This window comes from Ptychodera flava, chromosome 14 (assembly GCF_041260155.1).
Source record: "Ptychodera flava strain L36383 chromosome 14, AS_Pfla_20210202, whole genome shotgun sequence".
NCBI classification, from domain to species: Eukaryota; Metazoa; Hemichordata; class Enteropneusta; family Ptychoderidae; genus Ptychodera; species Ptychodera flava.
In genome coordinates this window covers 11,246,780-11,259,815 of record NC_091941.1, presented here as the reverse complement: position 1 = coordinate 11,259,815, position 13,036 = coordinate 11,246,780, and the positions used below count along the sequence as shown (strand labels likewise).

The window sequence follows — 13,036 nt, the reverse complement described above, 5'->3', positions numbered from 1 at the left end:
ACAATACTAGGTATCAACAGTGATCAATCATGATAGAGAATATATGCATTTCTGAAAGATTCACTATTTTGCTACGGATTTACTTTTTCCTTTGCACTGATATTTCTATACTTATTAATTCATCATTCATGATAAGATGTTGTTACATACTTCAATTTCACTTTTCACTTCTTCCATGCAAGTTCAAATTTGGTTATAGTGTTCTGACTCGTCAACATTATCATTATTATATGTTGATGGTAATTCTGCATTCATGTTCATCCTAATGTGTCAGTCACTCCTAGATCCTGGTAACCTGTAACCATTCAAAAATGATAAAATCCATCAGTGCATGCGGACTGTTCAGGCCCTGTTAGCTTCCTATCTCAAGACATACGCGATGGCCTCAATTTTTCCCTGCAAGCAAGATGTGCAGCCATTAAATCTTTAATGTGAATTTGTCAATAAATCATGTATAATAGGTACACCTGGCTGTGCCGCTGAATGCATACAAATGTTGGGTTAGGTCAGGAATTTTAGCACTCATCCAATGTAATCAACCATTCACAGCATCAGCTTCCATCCATCTATTATCATGTAAATGGGAATTTCCAAGTTATATCAAAATCTACCAGTCTGAACTTCCGTGCATTTTATGTCTGCCAGGCAAATAAGAAGGAATAAATCATTCGGACAGTTTAGGGAAAGCTAATAACCATCTAAATCGCCCGTTTATTTCATGTCTATGCAAGGACTCATACTTCCTTCCATTTATCATGCCTAATACATCTTCTTTGGACTTGCTTGCCTCAAAACAGTCTAAAACAAGACTTTAATAAGTGTCTGTCTATTCCCAGTGTGTTGCTTTCTATCACAGATGGTGTTTGAATTAGCCTATGAGTATGAGACAGTCATTATAGATTTCCGTCACCAATGTCAGACTGAAACACCAAGATAGGCAATCGGCGTCTAGGTTTGATCCCATCTCTCTGGAATGCAACTCAACTTTGTACAAGTTGCTGTCTACATATCTTCATGAGATGAAATGCTGCACCATGGTTGACGCTAGGTTTGATTCCCAGTACAGCTTCCATAATCAATGCATGAGCATTTATTAGTAATTTAGTTGTTCTGCCAATAAACATATGTTAAACAATTCCATCATGAGTCACTAGAGCAGCTCTTCATCAGCTTATATGATTTATTTATACAGTACAGAAATGAATGTAATTTGGATAAAATTTTGCAATGTAAACAGTTTTTGTCATTGAGGAGAACATGAAACCTTAAAGAAGAACGATGGCTTTTGGTTTAGACATACAACAAGTAAGCGTATTTTTAGAAAACAAAATATTAAAATGAATATATCATTTATGAAATATATGAAAGAATAAGAAGAAATAAAAACAAAAAAGTCAGGGTATTAGCTCTGTCTTCCACACAAGGTAAAATTCACGATCTTGCTTGTGAACATAGTACTGTACTGTATGTCTATGGAACAGTTTATGATGTGATAAACAAGGCCATGTAGTATTTATGTAATAATAAATCATTATGTTTGTAATTTCCAGTCTTAATTAGCTATTAAATGTGTAATTTCAAGTCTATACAGGACAAAACTGAACAGTTGTCTCACAGACCTACAAGGTATTTAAAATCCATGCTTGAAAGCTTACTGTTACAGTAATCCATTGTCAGCAGGGTATGGATAATCAACGGTCTACTGTATTAGGTATGTTGTGTGTACTATTGTATTTAGTGTATTTCATATTCTCATCTACCAGTTGATCTTGCTGTACCATTGAATTGATATCATGGTGTCATTTCTGCAAGGTAATGAGTAGAGTATACTGTCTGTATCTACACAATGCATCCTTGTGAGTCAGCCAGGTTCTTCACAAGCGATGAACAGTATAGTCACTGTACTCACAGTTGTACCCAGGCCACGTACATGTACCACAGTACAGGTATCTTATTCAGTTCATGTACCCTCAGATAATTACATCAGTCTGGCAGGGATGTATGTCATGGTCACACTGTCTCAAGCATAGAACAGTTTTATAACCAGAGAATGCTATCAATGAGAGCAGCAGGCCAACTATAGTGATAAAATTTACCTTGAATTATACTTTGAATAACACCCTGGGGTGATCTCATGTTTCTATTAATTGCATTTATCCCCATGAGGCAATCTGCAGAGTAACTACCTTATCATTATTTCTTGGAATTCAAACTAGTATGGGTAGTCTGTATATATAATTAGCAGAGGAATTAGGTCAAATAATTTTACTAATTAACTTTTTCAATGCAGCAAGTCTAATCTAAGTGATGTATATTAATCTCTGAAAGCTAGGTAATAACATATTTGAACTACAACACTCATGGTGTAATATCTTGTTCTCTGCATTAAGGTAGTTTGCTCCTCAAAAATGAAAGGCTTAAACTTTTGCTCAAGTTTTTCTCAAGCAAACTTTCAACCATTCTCTTTCAACATTAAGAATAAAAATCGATGTTACCATGCAAATTTTAATATTAGAGAGACAAATTACACACTGTTTACTGATATTTGGAATTCAAAATGGCTGCCATCCCTGTCTTATCTCTATTGAGAAATAAAATTCCAATTTCCACAAAACTAAGGCAGTAAAAAGTTTTCTCACACCAAGAGCTTCAAAATGAGCCTCCACAAGTGGTAGGCCAAATAATTGTAAAAGTTTGAGAGTCTATACATCTGTTCACAAGGCACATTCTACCTTTAATGGTTTTAGATTGTTGCACTGTCATCCAAGCATTGTATCTCAACTGGAAAGCAAATTTTACCAATGTCTCTGCACATTTTCAATGAATGCCGTTTAATGATGAAAAAGTGCCATCTGGAAATGGAGATAATTTGGAACAGGTCTGGGCACATGCATGGTTGAGCCTCAGCAAGGTTAATTGGTATGGTCAGCATTCAGCCTTATTACAGTTCTGTGCATCATTAAATTCACATGTTCCAGGCAGTTCTATCTTAATCCAAAAACCATGACAGCATTGCAGTCTCCTGTATCTTCATTTGTCATTGTTGACTGGACAAGTTTTTGAAACATCCTTCAAGGCTGTCAGCCAAAGCATCGTGGTACAATCCAAACATCCCATTTATTACTAATTGCTGAATATGTAATAACAAATGCAACCAAATAAATGATTATGAAAACATGAATTTTGTTGACATTTTGACATGGCATGTAAGCTCTTCTGTTTGAATGTCTTTATGTGTGTATTTTATGAAGGTAATGGAAAAACATTGTCTTTAACCTCTGTATTAAGAAAACACTAATGATATGTTACGTTTAATCTTTAAAGTTATTGCTAAAGTGACATCTCTGGAGCACTAATATAAATTTCACTGGAAAGGCAATGCCAATATTTCACATTTTGGAGATAAAAAAATGGAATTACAATGTAACAAAAATGAGCAAATCAATACAGGCTTTAGTACGCATGGTCATCTCCGTAGTAATCTTATACCCAGGGTAAAACTAGCATGAACTTCAACTGAATCAGTAAAATGAATGCAGTGAATGTCTTTGTTTTTGTTCAGCTTCATACATTCAGCACCATGTTATGAACAAGAAATTTGTATATTTTTAAGCAAAAAAAAAAACAGAAAAAGAATAAAAGGTTAAAATTCTGTGCTGTGATACAGCAGAGGGCATTCTTTAAGGTTTCAAGGCTTCCCGTAGAAAAGTAGATTTGAGAGGGGAGAAGTCTGGTTATAAACAGGAAAGAGGGAAATGAAAGTGTCTTACATCAGTTCTTCTAATATGACAGTACCTTGTATGTACCTCATGATTTGATGGTCAACAGCCATTCATGCCATTCATTATATGTATGTGGTGCATCCACTTTTAATGCCTATGACAGGTATCCATTTGAAGAAATTACTTGTATTCAGCCAACGTGATGAGCTTCTGTTATGAAACCTTGTAGAAGAGGTATTAGAGAGACAAGACCTTCAGAATACCAAATTTGATTTGCTGGTTGAAAGCATGACCTTTTTAGTCAACAAAATTGTGGTATTAACGTCATACTCATTAGAACTAGACACCCACAAGTGGTATGCCTAAAAAGAATTGTGAAATGTAGGTGTGGCCAAACGACGTTTATCCAGAGTAGGTCACAGATACTAGAAATTAGTAGTACCCTTAAAAAGATAGGTTTTTGAAAAGAGAAATTCGTTTTTAGCATTTTATCTTGGTAGATATTGACAGTGTCATTTTTCCCAGATAGAGTTTACGTGACTGAATTGACATCATATTCAGTATCGTATGTGGGCTGATTTTTGATAATACGTTTCAAATTTAGAAAATGTTGTCTATTGGATTTCACAGAATTGCCTTGAATAAAATATCAGCAGTAAAAGCCTAATATTTTCTTATTAAAAGATGATAAAAGATGAATCTAACGGTCAAACAAGTTTTCATACTGTTTAACCCTTTTACCACCATGGTTTGGCCCAAAGCCAATGTTATTGATGGTGAATGTGGATCAGCTTACAGGGAATTGGGGTGAACAGGTTTAAGAAGTATTAAACTCATTTCAAAGCAGCAGCTGTGGTTGAACATGCTCACTGCATTCCATAGGTTTTAATATGCACACCTTGCTTTACTCTGTTAATAAAATTAGAGACGGATTTATAAGGGCACTACTTGTAATGATTTTACTCTGTTTAGCAACTCATAACAATGACATATCCACTTCTGAGACATTGAAATTCTTGTAAGGAAAGGACTGCTGGGAATTATGTGAAAGCTGACATGGTCAATGTGAAATTAGTACCAGAGCTGAATGAACCTTGCAATGTTGATCAATATATTCCCATTCACTTTAGCTAATTGTAAATGATAATTAATATTACTACATCTTGTATGAGTAGGTCACACCACACTTTTAAACACAAAGCTTGTTTTAATGACGCAGGTTGGAAGAAAAAGAAATGCCCATCTGAATTTACAAGTTGTGGTGAAACAAGTAATACGCTCATTTCAATGATTTTGTTTAGATTTATATCATGATTCATTTGTGGATCAGCAGACAGGGACTCTAAGTGTACTTTATACTCTACATTCTGTGGACCAGTTGATAGGCCTACCTCACAAACAAGCCCCGGAAACGGTCTAATCCAGGAGACTTTACCACAGTTTCTTGTGGTTCAATATACGGCGATGGCCCATGTAAGCATTAGAAAGAGAAGAAGTTCTCAAACAATATGGCAGTGATAAACACGTATTGCTGGGTTCAGAGATGGGTTTTCCTCACAGAGGCCCAATTTATTTAAAAAACAGCATCAGTGGCTTCCATTACATCTCTAAATTCATACCTGCTACCCTCTTTGTGCATTTTTGGGGTACAATTTATGAGAAGACCTTTTCTAACATTGGCTTGTATATCATTGGCTCAATCAGCATACCCAAATTTAAATGTTTTAAGCGATGGCGGACTGAGAGCCAATAGCAAATCACAGCACCACTACTTTCAAATGTACCATTGATATGGCTGTTGTGAGAAATGAAATTCTGTTTTGAACTTTCTCTCTTTCTAATAATTCTAATAATTACAATTAGCTAAAGAGAATGGTAATATATTGATCAACTCTGCAAGGTTCATTCAGCTCTTCTAGGTGGTGCTAATTTCACATTGACCATGTCATCCAATGTATAATTGCCTGCAGTCCTTTCATCTCATCACTCTCACAAATTACATGACAGACACAACATCAGGAAATGAAATCTTCATGGCGTACCATGCTATCAGCAGATGCTTTAGTGAAGACAAGAATGTGCAAGACATGTAGTATTAGCGTTATTACACTGTCCTTAGTTTCTGTCCTCTGATTAGTTCCCTATCTACATGCACCCTTTACAAAGTACCATATGTAATGGACGATGCAGTGATTATAATGCCTATTTCCATTTCCCTGGTCAACATCCGGATGAAATCCTGGAATATCCCTAAAAGTGATTAGACACGGTATCCTTACATGAGAGATTTCATACCTTCTATATCACCATGGTAGAAGGTATTTATGGCCCTACATCGCGTGCATATATGTTTTAGCAAACAAAACATGTTCATCGTTTATCACCTGCTGTACAGAAATTTAAAGCGTAGGTTCTTTGTTCATTTTCATTTTATAACATAAATGGGTGACCTTTTGAGTTTGAAGAGCTTTTGAAAATTTAGAGCTAAAATGGTATGCAGGGGGTTTGTTAGATGATTGGATGTATATTACTGATTCCAGGTAATAAATGACAGTGAATTACACACTATAAACTCAATGCATTCAGCATAGGAGGCCCTTTACTGCAGACATATCCTTCAGTTCAAAGAAACTCTCTTGTTATGTGTATCAAACATACAGCAAATTTGTCACAGTCATTCAGATATTGACAGTTATTGAACTAAATTTTCCAAGGTTTGCCACTGCTTATCCAGGGTAATAGTAGGAGGGGGCCAAACCTTAGTAGAGGGGGATCTTCCCCCTCTACTGTCTATGGCCAAAAATGCAAATGGGACAACCATGCAAGTATAGTAGTGTTGCAGTTATTGTGAAATTGATACGCATATTTCTGTTTTCAACACTATTTCAACTAATATGAAAAGGGCAGCCGTTGTTGATAAAGTGGCAGGCCTGAAGTCGTGATGTCATTTCATTTCAGTGACCCCTGTCATGGAGCAATACATTTCCACTTTCATGTATATCAAATGAACTGTGTATTTTTTGAGCTAGGTCATGGATTTTAATCTTAGTGTTACAATAATCCATTTTGGGACATCAAGTAACTAACCATAAACCAGTTAATGTTATTAAGATTATTATGAAACTATATTTTTATTAACTTGAGGAACGCAGGATGTAAATTGCCATAACTCACGGTATGCTGCTGTCTTATTAATTTTAACTACTAATATTAATTAACAAATGAAAATGAAAATATTTCGCATAAGATGTACTGCTGTGCACATCTGAAGCCAGAAAAGGAGATTTGTAAGAATCTGATATTCTCTTTTCCTTACAAACATGTGACAGTGAGAATCAAATTCCATAGAGAGATTTGTGTTTTATCAATAGTACACATACCTCAAGCGCAGAGTCTTGAGTGAAAGTGCTTTCTTAATGTGAAACTGAATAGAAGAAAACAGAGATTATCTGATTACAGATAGTCGTTCAGTAGTTATCATCGTCATAACCCATCACTGTCATGAGCAAATTGCCTTTATTAAATACACCGCACAAAATAAATTAGCTTGATCAGGCAAAGTCTAAAATTGCAACCTTCAAAGTTCAATTCAGTTTTTCCCTGGTTATTCCTTATACATTTCTAAACCAATTTCTCTTAATGAGGCACAACAAACCAGACTGCATTTGACTCAATTTTTCTTTGAACCTTCAGCCTAACATTGCTACAAGGTGGCCATTTTACTGCAATTTTTTGTAATCATAGCGGCATATAACTGTCAGTCTCATAGTTATATATTGGCATCACAGTATAAATACTTTACACATTGACAACACACTTTGAAGTGCATGGTTACATCATGAAATGCAGTCTATCTGATTTTCGCAATGTAATTCTATTGAATCATGAGGCACCCATTGGCCCTGTGCTTTGATACTATTCATGTCAAGTGCTTGTAATGCAGACTTGCTTCTGAAATGATTTCTTCAATCTAGAGAGCACAAAGACACCAGAACATGACTAACTCATGCAAAAAAGTTTATTTTATGATGAAATCGAAGGTTTCTGCAATTTTATATATATTTTGTAATCTACAGCTACAATAGTTGTAATTGAACATGTTGTGACTGTCTGCAGTGACACAAGGTCAACAATGAGGGTATTATTATAATCCCAACACAACCTGATGAATGTATCTTCCATTCAAGGTTTTGAGAACAGAGGGAGAATTAACACAGGGACATTATTGCACGCATCATTCTGTGTCATGTATAGATTCTACATAATGCTTTCAGTGGTTTTCTAGAGTGTCCTTGATAGTTCAAAATATTCACAATGTTGTTGTCCTCTTATGTGTTAATTTTTGTGAAAGGACTTCTATGTAACTTATGTAGTGTTCATGAACAGTTGAAACATTTGCTACTCTTTTGTACTGTATATTTTTGTGGAACATTGCAGTAAATTCATTGTCAATAGTGTTTCAGGAAATTAGCTCTTGTTTATTTGACCCACAGTGAACAAAGAAATATGCCATTCGATTTAATTTTCACATAGTGCATTGAATTTTCAATTGACTGCCATTAAAACAGGTGGGAGGGAGATATGCCATCTGTAACACCACATGTATAATCAGGTACTGTTCAATTTACAAAGGCAGGTACATTATATGATGCTCTGTCCTTGGTAACTTTTTCGTTTGGCATGCAACGGTGGGTGCTAAGACTTTGAGGTAAAATCAACATTAATTTATGAGTACAGTTACTGTTCATAGACTGAACAATCAGAGGAACATTAGGCAATTGTCTTTCTATGTTAGTTGTTATTTTGTGGACAGTAAATTTATATGAGAAATATCCACCATTTTTTTAGCCCTAACAGGGAATATACCCCTACTTTGATTACCTAATCAAAAATTAAAGTTGAGCTAGACCATAAAATATATATATGAAAACATAAATCTACCATGATATAAATTTGATTATTAAGAATTTAGTGTCAATGCTTCAGCGCTCTATAGGTCTACATCTCTTTCTATTCATTTTAGTGCCTCTTAATAGTCTCTGGTAACCAAGAAAAAATGTGATTACAACAGTCCTTTGTGTAGTTTGCAAAACGTGTGAATATTCTGTAGTCAATTCTTTAATTTCACTATAAATATGTCTTTGGCACATCCAGTTCATCAAACCAAAATATTTCTCCCACAATATATGTATAACACCTTGTTAGTTGCTGGGTTTTATCAAATCTGCCAAGCATGTAGTGAATATACTGCTGAATCTAAGAACAGCAGCTGCCAGCTTAGTTTCTATATCTGTGTAGTCAGCTAGAGATTTCTTCTCAGGAGAAGACTTGAGGGTAAGAACTGTTTCAAAACCTCACCATGAAAAGCATCAATTTGTCCAAGAATTCTTGATGAACATTCTCAATGCCAAGAGCTCTCAGTAAAAAAATTCTGCTGATGTTCAGTGTGCTGGGAAGGTCATATCTGATAGGTCGATTGTCACTATTCACAGCAACTTAGGGAGTCTGTTTGTATTATTCAGTTATGGTAAGATTCAGCCATCCAATCGGATAATAGTTTCCGAAACACTGCATATCAGCCCAAAATTTTGAATGCTTGTGTCACTGTCCCATATTACAAAATTAATTTGTACTTTAGCATGCACTGTGTCAGTCAGCATACTTGAGATTTGACACAGGCTACGTCAACTTTCTTTTATACAGAATTTTATTCTCCATGCATGTCTGGTTCTTACACCTCTAACGTCATAGAGTGAGAGTCATGAATTCAAACAAGACCCTTCTCATTCTTGCTTCTCTATAATTGATTGATGGCCTAATGGAAGCACAGCATTAAAACCAACATGTGCAGCATTTTCCAAGTGGCTGTGTGCCTTTATTACAATGTCAATTTAATCTGTGATGTATACAGCAGCAGAGATTACACAGTTATTGCAAGCTAGACGTGTGTCAGAGCTAAATCAATGGTATTAACATGGGCAAAATGAAGTTTTCACCAAATACAATGCTGAAAAGGAAGACCTATATTATATATAAATCTTTGGTTGATGTCTTCAGAAAGACCTCATGTCCACATAGCCATGTAGTAGAACAGTATAGAAGCACATAATAACCATGCACTGCTGTTATTGGTATTATTAGTTAGCAGATTTGACAATACTATGATTATATGATGCTGAAATTTTCCATACTGTGAATGTTTTCAAGGAAGAAAATTGAAACAAAACGTGAAAATTTAGTGAGAAATTTTATAAGTAATGGTCAACACACTCACGCTTAGGACACTACATTATGATTTGTAGAATGCAGGAGTGTGAAACTGAAAAATCATGCATGCAACAACCAACAAGTTTAGTTGCTCTATGTACAGCTCTACTGCTATAACTTTAATGTATTTTCCAATATACTTGTTGTGTTTGTAGAAGATAGTTTCTTATTGTACCAACCTGTATGCCCAGTTTTTCAACTCATCAATGCAGCCTGTTTGTGTGTAATGTCCGATGTTATCATTGATAACTAAATCTAATGAATGGAAAATGTCAAAAGTCACAGTGATTAAATCTTTAGAAAATGCTTTTACCAGGTTTGTTAGATTGGTTTTGATAATGCAGGCTTCTCCACAGTGGCAGAAGTGGTCCACCCTCTCTTGTTTTTCAAGAAATCTGACTATTATCATACAAAGGAATACATTTTCACAACAAAGGAATCTGAAAATTATACATTGTTATGCAAATGGACCACATCTCTTTTTTTGCAAGCAGTTAAGAACACTGCAATTTATCAGATAGTTTCATTGCAGCGTCAGATCTTGTACATTCCGTAGCAGGGAATTTTTTCTTAAATCATGCAGGTACACCTACAGCTGCCTCCACAAAGGAATATGTCATATCATGAATCTGTCTAGGGAATAACACTCTGTTATCACATTTGGCTCACAAATTATCATTAAAATTTAGGTGACTATCTCAAGATTTTCAATCGAACATTCCCAGAGATCATTCCACTCCCTTAATTTGTGGTGAAAATTATGGTATTGCAGAAAATAGTTTTATTTGAAGTGTTCTCCAAGGCCTTTACAGACAGCGCAAATGCAACTATTAAACAAGACTATTATCTGCAGAATCTCAGGAGTCAGTTTCCTCATCATGAAATTGATCACATGCATGGAAAAAAAATCAACATAGCAATGTCTCAAGGGCACCAGACATAACGTAATTTTCAGTTGTACCGCACGCCATTCTGTGTGACTGGAATACATACCTACACTTCACACAGGTATATCAAAAGTGTCTATTGAAAAACCTGTTCCAGATCATTTCCTGCATGCCCTGTTGCCTCCAAAAAAAATTAATATCCTTTTCCACACTCCCACAATGACCTTTTGTCCTTCATGCCTGCAAGCTGAGACCTCACATTGTAAAGTTTTCCTTTTATCAAAACAAATTTAATGTTTTATATTTTGGTTTTGAGATTGAACCGAACAGATTAGGTTTAAAAAACATAGATTAGAGAAAGAACCATTAAATATCACATTTTTTAGTTAGGTCTTCAAAGATCAGATAAATCAGGTAGGGTTGCATTATTATTCTAGGATAAAATGAACACAGATCGCCCTCCATGTATGGTAATATGAAGATAACTTTTCGACATGCTGATTTCTTAATTCTGTTGAAAATGAAGTCACCATCCATGCCAATTGAATCATGGCTGTTGTACGACGTTACAGAACCTTGAGATGTCCTGTGCAGGCAGACAGAGAAGACAGCATCCATGTACACTGGTCATAGGATATGGAATTAAACCATCTTTGTAAATTCTACACGTGGTGATCATCTTTCACCATCGTATTGTGAAACTCTAGGGACACACATCAAAAAACTGATGTCTGCTCTTTCTCACAGATTGCAATGATTTTTATCTCAAATTGGGGAATTCTTTCGTCTTTTCTTCAATTTAAGTAATTTTTTCAGTCACCAATGTAGCACACAGCCTTGCATCTACAGCCTTCGTCTGATTTCTAGTCTAGTGTGTAAGTTGATTCTGTGAATTGACCTTAACCTATCGGCACATACTTAACGCATCAAACGCTTCAATGTACAGGTATAGGGAATTCTTATGCAGTAATATCAAATCAGCAGAGGCCAGTTCTGGGGGGAGAAGATGAACAGACAAGTGCCTACTTCTTTCCATATTATATTTCAGAGCTGTTAAAACATTAATAATGTTTGAGCATTTTCGGAGCAATCATTTTTCACCGGTGAATAACTAACCAAGTACCAGTCTTTATGCTGTGTGCTGCATATTTTGAGTCTGAATTTTAATTTTCTACACTAGGCTTTTATCACCTGAATGAAGCTCCCCGTTCACAGACACAGATATGCAGGACAATTTTATGTTAGGATGTTAAAGATCTATGCTATCATTTATGAGTACATAAATATTCAAATTTATCTCATCAATATTAAGTATTTCTGCACATGACACATTGACTGTAATATATATAGCCATGGTATTTACCTTGCTGATGAAAAAATTTGCATCCATCAACTCCATTCAGGATTGATAGACTGGCCTAGATTCTGCTCTCTCTGCAAAAGAATAGTTTTTATAGGATGTATGCAAAAGATAATTAGCTCAATAAATATTGAAATAAGTCATTCCTGCGATGTTTTGCATGTTGTTAATCAGATCAATAGATCAGTTTCTACAGTGACAATAAAGTGTTTGAAGAAAGATTGTTTTTTCAAAGACTACCCTACAATTCTGTATCAAGTTGGATATTCAGTCACTGCCGTATTAATGAAAGATGTTGACAAGCAGGTGTGGATAATTCATAGGTGTAGTTTGTATTCAGCATCAAGGAATCCTCTGAGATGTGTATAGGGACACAATCCAATAATTGTCTTGTTGTCTTCAAGTTTCCTCTAGCTACCCTGGGGAATATCAGCATTGCTTTTGTAGAATTCTTTGCTCAGAATGGTAATTGATATTTTGTTCAAAGAAGCAAAAATAGTAAACATGCCGGGGAAACACAGAATACACTCTAATCACCAGATATATACCTTGGAGGTGAAATGTATTTTTTGAATGGTTGATAACTGTCATTTGTGATATTTTGTGAAAAAGGTAATTTCTGTAAGCAGTGCTTAGTGTATTTTGAATGTTTGTACGTGTGTGCCAACATGTTAACTTAAAGTTTAAGGAATCTTGTCTTTGGGTGATTTTGTGAGGTTATTAGGAAAATTAGACTGAAAAGAGTGTCCTGCAGACTTCCCTTGTAAGCGAATTTTATTTTTGGAACATGGTCATAATAG

The 13,036-nt window shown here is 35.3% G+C and overlaps 1 protein-coding gene across 3 annotated transcripts in view; it reads left to right on the top strand.

The window, feature by feature from the left end:
* Positions 1-13,036, top strand: part of LOC139149344 (fasciculation and elongation protein zeta-2-like) — a 43,441-nt gene that overhangs the window by 18,392 nt on the left and 12,013 nt on the right. The window lies entirely within an intron of this gene.